Source organism: Hevea brasiliensis, chromosome 1 (genome assembly GCF_030052815.1).
Source record: "Hevea brasiliensis isolate MT/VB/25A 57/8 chromosome 1, ASM3005281v1, whole genome shotgun sequence".
In the NCBI taxonomy this organism is placed as follows: Eukaryota; Viridiplantae; Streptophyta; class Magnoliopsida; order Malpighiales; family Euphorbiaceae; genus Hevea; species Hevea brasiliensis.
Window position 1 is genome coordinate 103,938,788 of NC_079493.1, and position 11,228 is coordinate 103,950,015.

The following is an 11,228-nucleotide window of genomic DNA, read 5'->3' on the forward strand; positions in this document are numbered from 1 at the left end:
AAAATTTTAATTGGCAGATGTAGATCCAAAAACATATTAAAAGAGTTTTAATATGTTGTTTATCATTGAAATCAAATAGATAAAAATGAATCTTGCATGATGCATGTGACCCTAGGTGAAAAATTTTTTAATTCAATGATATAAACTTATGTTTTTCATACTTCTGCTCCTTTGATTGGTATCAGAGCCACTATATTTGCTATTTAGATTGTTGATTATATGATTTAATTGTGTGGTATGATCATAAGATGATAGATCCATTGTTGGTTGCAAAGAAAGGTGGCGGCTTAGTGACCAACACCATTGGTGTGCACACTTTGTGGTCTGCAATGGTGTGCGCAAGGTTTGGCTTTTTAATTTACAATTGTTGTATGATCTAAAAGCTCATCCTATGTCTAATTAAATTGTTTAATTAGAGTTTTAATCACACAATTAAATTTTGATTCAAATATGAATTTTTAAAAGTTGTTTGAATGTGATTCAAATATGAATTTTTAAATTTGTTTGAATGTGATTCAAATCTGAATTTTTAAATTTATTTGAATGAGATTCAAATCTAAATTTTTAAATTTGTTTGAATCATATTCAAATCTGGATTTTTAAGTTGAATATGAGATATTCAATTTAATTTAAGTATGTATGTTTTATTTAATTGTTAAATAATGATATGCATGATGGATTATCATAGACTATAAAAGACCAATGTGATTGGATTTATTTGTTTTATGTTTCTTTGGGTTGTAAATTAATTAATTTGTTTTAATTTATTATTGGTTATGTATTATTAAGGTTGTAATAATTTTATATTGTAATTTCATTTATTTAGTTCTTGTTAATTTGCCTTGGTATGCCAAAGATTACTATGTAATTAGATTGCAAGAAGATTAAGGAGGTCAAGAGCATTGGTGGGACCAGTGGGAGGAATTTAAGATCAAGTGTTGATTATGTACTCCTTCAGCAACTCTTGTAAAATAAATGAATGAAATGCACCTAGGAATGCCCTGATTCAATTCTTGGTGGCTCAGAATTGAATCCCTTAGAAAAGTCCATAATCATACCATATTTATTTATTATCTATGAATGCATGAGATGTATGGGAATGTATGCAAGTATATGATATATGCATGCTAATTGGATAATGTGCAAAGTGAGACCTTAATAGTAATTAGGACGACCACAAAATCTTCCAAACAAATGATTAAGTTGGAAATGGTATAATTAAAGTAATTATAACATGGGCCCTCCATTGAGGCAATTATTTTAAGAAATTTTAAATACTTGCATAAGATACAATTAATTTAAGAGATTTTCTTAAGAATAATTGTTAAGCATGAGATGTTGTAAATATGTAAATAGTTTGATGGCCAATAATGAATGTGCCTGAGGACATTAAAATTATTTGTATAATTACTGGCTAAATGGGTTCAACTTAACAAATGCAAGATAAGTCAATAATGGATGTACTTGAGATTTTGAGCATTAGGGGCTAGGTAAAGGATTGAACCTCACATGAGATGTGATGGGCAAGGAGTTGCTTACTTATAGTTTATTGTAATTCCAATAATGTATGTACCTGAGGATGATTAATAGAATTATAAGAATTCAATCACCCACTAGAAATCCATCTAACTAGCATTTCCGTTTTCTACTTTGGAAGTGTAGGATTCGCTAAGTTAGTTGGAGGACCAATTTGATTAAAAGACCATAATTATTTTGGTTAAATACATGATACATTTACTAATTAATCTGGTTATTTTTTGTAATTAATTTTTTGATAATAATGAGCACAGAACAACCACCACCATCCAATATCCTTACAAGCATACTTGATCAAAATAGGTTGACAGGACCTAATCTATCTGATTGGCTAAGAAATTTAAAACTTGTCCTAAACCTTGAATATATAGGATATGTTCTAAACTCAAATGTTTCTGGCCCTTTACCTCCAGAGGCCACACAAGAGAAACATGAAACTTTGGACAAGTGGAAGAAGCATGATATGAGAGCTAAGTATTACATGCTTGCTTCTATGAGTAAAGAGTTATAGAAGCAGCATGAGAACATGCAGAGTGTGAGTGAGATCCTCCTTCACCAACAAGAGTTATATGGTGAGCACAGTAGGAATGTTAGGTATGAGATATCTAGACAGCTGTTCCGCATGAGGATGTCTGAGAGACAGAATGTTGGGGATCATGTCCACAAGATGATTCGGCTGATTGAGCAGCTAGAACATCTTGACTTTAACATAGATTTTCAATTGCAGATGGATTTGATCCTTCAGTCCCTTCCTGAGTCTTTTGGGAATTTTGTGACAAATTTCGATATGACTAAACAGGAATACATCTTGGCTAGTTTACTTAATATGCTAGTTATTGCCCAAAATAATATGCTGGGCAATAAAGGAAAAAAGGTAGCTTTGACTGCATCTTCCTCTGCTGGAAAGTCCAACAAGAAAAAGGGCAATAAGAAATAGAAACCTCAAGTTCCAGGATCTTCCAAGAAGATAGCCAAACAGAAAACAAAGACCAAAGCTAACAAAGGCAAAGGAAAGTGTTTCCACTGCTAGAATGATGGGCACTGGAAAAGAAACTGCCCGAAGTATAGTGATCTAAATGAATGCAATGCCATGGTGAAAATCAACTCAAGTTCAAAATATATTTGGCACTTAAGGTTAGGTCATGTTGCAGAAGATAGGATTGCAAAGTTGAAGAAAATGAGGATTTTATCCTCATTGGGTTCTGAACCTACTCCAACCTGTGAATCTTGCCTTCAGGGCAAAATGACTAGATCACCCTTTTTTGGACAAGGGCTAAGAGCTGAAAATATTTTGGAGCTAATACATAGTGATGTATGTGGTCCATTTAAAGTAATGGATAGAGGCAATTTTCATTATTTTATTACCTTTACTGATGATAAATCAAGGTTTGGTTATTTGTATTTGATGAAATACAAATATGAATCCTTTGAAAAGTTCAAAGAATTTAAATCTGAAGTAGAAAATCAAAGAGGAAAAAGTATTAAAGCTCTTCGATCAGATTGTGGAGGTGAATACTTGAGTACTGAATTTGATGAATACTTGAGTAATGAATTTGATGAATATTTGAGAGAGCACGGCATTATTTTCCAGCTGACTCCTCCAGGAACACCACAGCTGAATGGTGTATCTGAAAGGAGAAATCTATCCTATTGGATATGGTGCGTAGTATGATGAGCTATACTGATATGCCAATATCCTTTTGGGAATTTGCATTAGAATCAGCTTTGTATATTCTAAATAAGATTCCATCAAAATCAGTATCTTCTACACCTTATGAGATATGGCATGGAAGAAAACCAAGTCTTAAGCATGTTAAGATTTGGGGTTGTCCAGCTTACATCAAAAAGCTGAACACTGATAAATTGGAAACTAGATTAGAAAAGGGTCAATTTGTTGGATATCCAAAAGATAGTTTTGGATATTATTTTTATTTGCCTACATCACAAAAGGTTGTGGTAAGTAGAGATGCCACATTTCTTGAACAACAGTTTGTTCAAGAAGGATGCAAAGGAAGGCAAATAGAATTAGAATTAGAGAATTATAACCAACTAATAAATCATATGGATATAGATCCATCTAGTCAACCTACACCTATTGATGAAACATCTATAACTATTCCTAGTAGAACAACTAGGGTATCTAACCCACCAATGAGATATGGTTTCCTTCATGAAGAAGAACAAGAGTTGTCTACTCATGAAGAATTGATCATGGAGATGATCCACTTACCTATGAAGAAGCTATATCAGATATAGACTCTTCAAAATGGATTGATGCTATGAAATCCGAGATTGATTCCATGTATAAGAATCAAGTTTGGGATCTTATTGACCCACCTAAAGGTATTGTACCTATAGGAAACAAATGGGTTTTCAAGAGGAAAATTGGTTCTGATGGAAAGATAGAGACCTATAAAGCAAGGCTAATAGCAAAAGGGTTTCGCCAAAGGCAATGAATCGACTATGAGGAGACTTTCTCGCCTGTTGCCATGCTTAAATCAATTAGGATTCTATTAGCAATAGCTGCATACTATGATTATGAGATTTAGCATATGGATGTCAAAACAGCTTTTCTCAATGGATACATTGAAGAAAACATTTTCATGGAACAACCTAGGGGTTTTGAATCCCAAGATAGTTCCAAGGTATGCAAGCTAAAGCGATCTATTTATGGGTTGAAACAAGCTTCGAGGAGTTGGAACATCCGTTTTGATGAAGCCATTAAGTCATTTGATTTTATCAAAAATGAGGATGAGCCATGTGTATATAAGAAGATTAGTGATAGTGCTGTCACTTTCCTTATCTTATATGTGGATGACATTTTGTTGATGGGTAATGACATAGGTATGTTGACAACTGTAAAGGTATGATTGTCAAATACATTCTCCCTGAAAGACTTAGGGAAGGCAACCCATATTCTTGGGATTTGCATCTATAGAGATAGAGCGAAAAGAATAATTGGTTTGTCCCAAAGTCTATACTTGAAAAAGGTGTTAAAGAGGTTTAACATGCTTGATTCCAAGAGAGGATTGTTACCAGTGAGACATGGTATCCACCTTTCTAAAGAGATGTCTCCAAAGACACCTGAGGAAAGAGATAAAATGGCCAGGATTCCATTTGCTTCAGCTATTGGAAGTTTAATGTATGCAATGTTGTGTACTAGGCTGGAATCGCATATACTGTTAGTTTAACTAGCAGGTATCAATCCAATCAAGGTTTGGAACACTGGATAGCTATCAAGAATATCTTTAAGTACTTGAGAAGAACTAAGCATTTATTCTTGATTTATGGAGGTGGAGACTTGCAATTGGATGGTTATACTGATTCTGATTTCCAATCAGATATCGATGATAGAAAGTCTATCTCTGAGCATGTGTTCATTTGTAATGGAGGTGCAGTCAGTTGGAAGAGTTCTAAACAGAGTACGACTGCAGATTCCACTACCGAGGCTGAGTATATTGCTGTATCAGATGCTATAAAGGAAGTTGTTTGGATAAAGAAGTTCGTGACAGAACTTGCAGTAGTTCCTTCCATTGAGTCAACAGTTCCACTTCACTATGACAACAATTGAGCAGTCATACAGGCTAAGGAACCCCGGTCTCACCAGAAATCCAAATACATAGAAAAGCGCTACCACATTATTAGAGAAATAGTTGGACGAGGCGATGTCGCCATACAGAAAATAGCATCAGCTGAAGATCCAGCTGGTCCATTCACTAAGCCTATGTCACAGACTCAGCTAGACTGGCATCTTGAGAAGATGGGTCTAAGATATTGTAATGAATGTCTCTAGTGCTAGTGGGAGATTGTTAGTAATATGCCCTAGAGCATATCATTAATATGTATCTTGTACATATTTTTATTAATAAAAGGCATTTTTACTTTTCTGTTTACATAATATACTTATGTGTAATAGAAAAGGTCCATTGATATTTTATTAGAAATTATATTCTTAAGTTGTTAAGAATATGAGTGACAGTATTTCTAGTATAAAGTATCATAAATAGGTTCACAATCGAGGAAACTTCACAATAAGGACGTGACTTATCCAGAAAGATTGTATTCATGTTTGTTCTCAAGTTATTTATATGAGATGTAAATAAGATAGAATGGTGAGTCTCATGCCATATAACAAACATGATAGACACTTATATATGATAAGTAGGTTGAACCAGTGACACTTATAACAAGCACATGAAATTTACTCTTGTCAATGCATTGTCATAAGTCATATCAGTGCATATAATCTTTAGACCTGAGATAGCACAGTTATCTTGTATATAGGTGGTTTGAGTTTGATACTGCTTTCATACTTGTACTATGTATGGGTATATGGGCATGTGTTGGCTCCTACTAGTTATATATGGAGGTAGGTGTTGATCAAGATAGAATCTGTTCCTCTAAGTAAATAGGGATAAAATCCTATGTTCATTTAATTGTTCTTGATGTTTCAAGTTCCTGGCCAGGACAGATAGATTTATTCAGAAAAGAGTTTCTGATGAGAAAATCTTTTTAATCAAGAACTGGAATTAAAAGAGAACATAATATTCATAGCAAATGGGGTTTGACATAAACCATGACTCCAGCTTGAATTGGGATTTTATAACAGAGAGATTCTAGTGTATGGTAACATATAATTATAGGTTCATTTAAGGTAAACCTTATTACTGATTGGGTAGCCATGGCATGCTATGCTAGGTGTTAACCATGGTCTATGAGGTGCATAAAATGGTTTAGAGAAATCATTTATGGTAAGAAAGAGTTCTGATGATATTAAGAGTTAATATCATGTCTCATTGCCAATTAGTAATGAGACTAGTAAGTCATACACATACACAAGTAATCTCCAAATTAAATATGATTAAATTAATTAATTAAAGAGTTTAATTGATTAATTAAATAGGTTTGGTTTGCAATTAGATTGTAAAGTCCCTAGCATGGCTTAAAACCAAATCTAGGTTATTGGATGTATAAGTATAAGTTAAATTTATATTTAAAGTGTTTAAATATGAATTTAATTAATGAGAAATTAATTATAGAGATTAATTAATTAATTTATATTTGATATAAATTGATTAGAAGAAGAGAAATAATTATTTTGGGTTGAGAACTCAAAATTATGACACAGGGGCATTTTGATCATTTCATAGGGTGACATATGGCACTATGAGATGGTGACACATGGCACTACACATAAGCTTACCAAATGTCTTTTAATCATGTAAGATGATCAAAGTCAAGATTAAATATAGGTTTGACACTTGGCACAATGTGATTGGGTCAATTAAACCTAGAACCAATCAGAGGGTGACATGTGGCAAGGGTTTTAAGTGGTGACCTAACTATATAAGTGTAAGGATGAAAGAACAAAAACACAATCTGCTCATTCTCAAAAAGGTGCCGCTACCCTTGGCTCCTCTCCCTTCTCTTCTTCTTCATCTCTCATCAATTTAGAAGAGATTAGCAAACAATCTCTTGAATTAAAAATACTAGAAATTGTTTCTAGTGTCCTGTTTATATCTGTAATCTCTCAAAAGGCAAAACTTGATTTTTTAATTCATAGAAAAACTTTAGAAGCTGTTCAAGGGCTACCATAGGTGATCTTAGTGTGGACAAGCTAGAGGGACAATATTTGGTGTCCTAGACGCATCCCAAAGGTGTCAAATATACTACTGTACATCAAGAGGTTAGTGCACTTGTTCTTGATCTAATTTAGGGTTCTAATAATTAATTTGATTAATTCTAAAATCTTAAATGGCAGATGTAGATCCAAAAACATATTAAAAGAGTTTTAATATATTGTTTATCATTGAAATCAAATAGAAAAAAATGAATCTTACATGATGCATGTGACCCTGGGTGAAAAATTTTTGAATTCAATGATATAAACTTATATTTTTCATGCTTCCACTCCTTCAGAACTAAGAAAGATAAAGGAGAGAAGTTTGGCAAGAAATAAAAAAAGAATAAGTTCTAGAGCAGAATAAAGTCAGGCTTCGAGATGGGAAGTGGATTTAGTTCAGGATAGGAAACCTCTAATTGTGTAAGATGTGGGAAGCCTTATCGAAGAGTTTATAGGTTTGGAACATCCCAATGCTACAGGTATGGTCAGAAGGGGCACATGTCTAAGGAGTATCCCAATATGGAAAGGGTGGCCTCTCAACAAACCAGGTAAAGCAGTGTGGCTCAACCGATAATGAGACAAACTTCCATGGGTCCATCATCAGGAAGGAGACAGGATAGAGGATGATGTTCTTCTTCCTCTATGGTAGGTTCACAAGGGAGGGGTTCGACGACACCAGCTTGGATCTTTACCATAACATAACAGAAAGCTAATACCTCTAACACTGTGGTGACAAGTAACCTTTGCATTGAAAGTTTCAATGTACATTTTTTTTATTAAACCTAGTGCATCTCATTCTTTTGTTAACCATAAAGTGATTCTAAGATTAGGTTTAATAGTCTCGAGTTTGCAATGTCCGTTGCTTATTAGTGGGCCCAAGTGTGATCCTTCAGTGACGAAGATGATCTGTTATGCCTATTCAATGATGGTGGAGGATAAATGCTTTTCAGCTGACCTGGTGGTCTTAGAATTAACAGATTTTGATGTCATTCTAGGGATGAATCGGCTCTCAGCCTATTATGCCATCTTAGAATGTAGGAATAATGTAGCAAAGTTTAGAGGATAGGATGGATCGGAGATAATTTTTCAGGAAGATTAAACATCATAAGTGAAGGGGATAATCTCCGCGATGCAAGCCAGAAAGATGCTTTGAAAAGGATGTAGAGGATTCCTAGCCCATGTTAGAGAGGTTGTGGAGAACAAGAGGACCGGGATTGATTCCTGTGGTGAGAGAGTTTTTAGATGTATTTTCAGAGAAACTACTTAGTTTGCCACCAGAGAGGGATATAGATTTTGAAATTGATCTAGTGTCTGGTACTAGACTTATATCTATTCCTCCTTACAGGATGGCTCCTGTAAAGTTGAAAGAGTTGAAAGAACAACTGCAGATATTAGCGGATAAGAGATTCATCCGACTGAGTACTTCTCCTTAGGGTGCTCCAGTACTATTTGTAAAGAAGAATGATGAATCATTGAAGCTATGCATTGATTATAGACAGTTGAACAAGGTCACAACAAAGAATAAGTACCCTCTAGCACATATTGGTGCCTTATTTAATTAGCTAGCTAGAGCTAGTTATTTTTCAAAGATGGATTTAAGGTCTAGATATCACCAGTTGAGGATTACAGAGACAGATATTCTGAAGACTATCTTTCGGATTAGATATGAGCATTATGAGTTTCTTGTGATGTCATTTGGGTTAACTAATGCCCTATTTGCATTCATAGATCTCATAAATAGGTTGTTCAGGCCTTATCTGGATCACTTTGTGATTGTCTTTATTGATGACATACTAGTATACTTTAGAAGTCCTGAAGAACATGCACACCATCTAAGAATGGTTCTTCAAACATTAAGGGAGCATCAGTTGTATGCTAAATTTTCTAAGTGTGAGTTCTGGCTAAGGAGTATATCCTTCTTAGGGCAGATAGTGTCAGAGAATGGAGTTAAAGTGGATCTTAAAAAGGTTGAAGTAGTAGCAAATTGGCTAAGGCTAACTATAGTGACTGAAATTAAGAGTTTCCTAGGTTTGGCAGGCTATTATAGGAGATTTGTGCCTGATTTCTCTAAGATAGCTGCTCCAATGACTAGGTTAAATCAGAAGGATAAGAAGTTTGAATGGAGTGATGAATGTGAGGAGAGCTTTCAAAAGCTTAAGAAGTGTCCAATTTCAGTACTAGTACTAGCTTTGCCTATCGATAATGAAGATTTTACGATTTACTACGATGCCTCTAGAGTGAGTTTGGGATGTATTCTTATGCAGAAGGGAAGAGTAATAGCTTATACTTCAAGACAATTGAAGAAGTATGAAGCTAATTATCTCACTCATGACCTAGAGATGGCGACCGTAGTCTTTACCCTAAAGATATGGAGAAATTATCTTTATGGAGCAAAATGAGAGATCTTTACAGACCACAAGAGTCTTTAATACATCTTCAAGCAAAAAGAGCTGAATCTCAGACAAAGGAGATGGGTAAAACTGCTTAGTAATTTTTATTGTACAATCTAGTACCATCCGAGAAAGGCAAATATTGTTACAGATGCCCTCAGCTAAAAATTATTTGGCAGTTTAGCTCATATATCCATAGAAAGGCAGCCTATTTTGAAGGAGTTACACCAGCTGATTGGAGAAGGGTTGTAGCTAGAGTTATCAGCCAATGATACCTCGATAGCTCAGATGAAGGTAACACCAGTATACCTAAGACAAATAACAGAGAAACAACATGAAGACTTTGAGTTGGAAAAGATAGCAGAAGCGGTACAGAAGGGTAAAATTAGTGAGTTCTATTTCGACAGAAAAGGAGTGCTAAGGTATGGCAATAAATTATGTGCACCAAATGATGTCAAACTGAAGAAAGACATTATGGGAGAAGCTTATAATACTAGGTATAGTGTACAACCAAGAGCCACCAAAATGTATCAAGATTTAAAAAAGGTGTATTAGTGGCCTTTCATAAAGAAGGAGATTGCACAGTTTGTATTTGCTTATGAGATCTGTCAGAGAGTGAAGCTAGAACATCAGAAGCCAACAGGAATGCTCAACCCACTACCCATTTTAGAGTGGAAATGGAAAAATGTAGCCATGGACTTTATTATGGGGTTACTAGTAGCCTCCAATAGACATGACTCGATATGAGTTATAATAAATAGGTAGACTAAGAATGTAACACCCCTATTTGCATAGCCTGGTATATTTCACTGTTCCGATGATCGGAGTCGGTCCAGACAGTTAAGGAGATTAGAACCACACTTAAGACAACTAGAGAAGCTATAAACACAAATAATTAGTAATGTTCAATTAGTTGAGTATAAATAAGAAAAACAGAACAGAAGAAGTTAAATGAGCCGAGAGTCACAGCGATGGGTGACCTTATCGGGAAAGACTGCGAAGCCATTTTAAACTCAAATTTCGAACCGTAAAAAGTGACGCTGCGGTCCTTAGGACCCTTATAAACACAGTGGAAAAGATAAAATCACAAAAAATAACTGTTAAGCCAGTCAAATAATTAGGTCAGGAAGCCAGAAGAAATATGGAATTAATTGCAAATCGGAATGAACCGACGAGGGGCAATTTGGTCAATTGACCCCGAGAGCTGACTCCTAACCTAACTGTCAAATAAAATCGGAGAAAAGAAAATTTCGGAATCGAAAATTAAATTAAAGAACTAATAGAAAAAAAAAAGAAGGAAAATGAAAAAGGTGTAGGGAAATGACATCATGCATGACATCATGCATGATGCCATAAATCCCATAATTAATAATTTGATTAAATGGATTTTTGGATCTTCCATAAGACAAAAGACATAAAGAAAGAAAAGAAAAAAAAAATAAAACACAAAGTCTTCTTCTTCAAAACGTCACTTTCCCTCTCCCTCATATCTCCATAGTTAAACCTCCATTAAAGCTTATCTTCAAGCTTTGAAACCCTTACTAAATCCCAACTTCTTCCATAATCACTCCATAAAACCTTATTCCCTTCCCTTGAGAAAGAAATTTAACAAGAAAGAAAGAAGAAAAGAGGAGAAAAATTGAAGATTGGATATCAAAGTTGAGGTAAGCACATCAAAT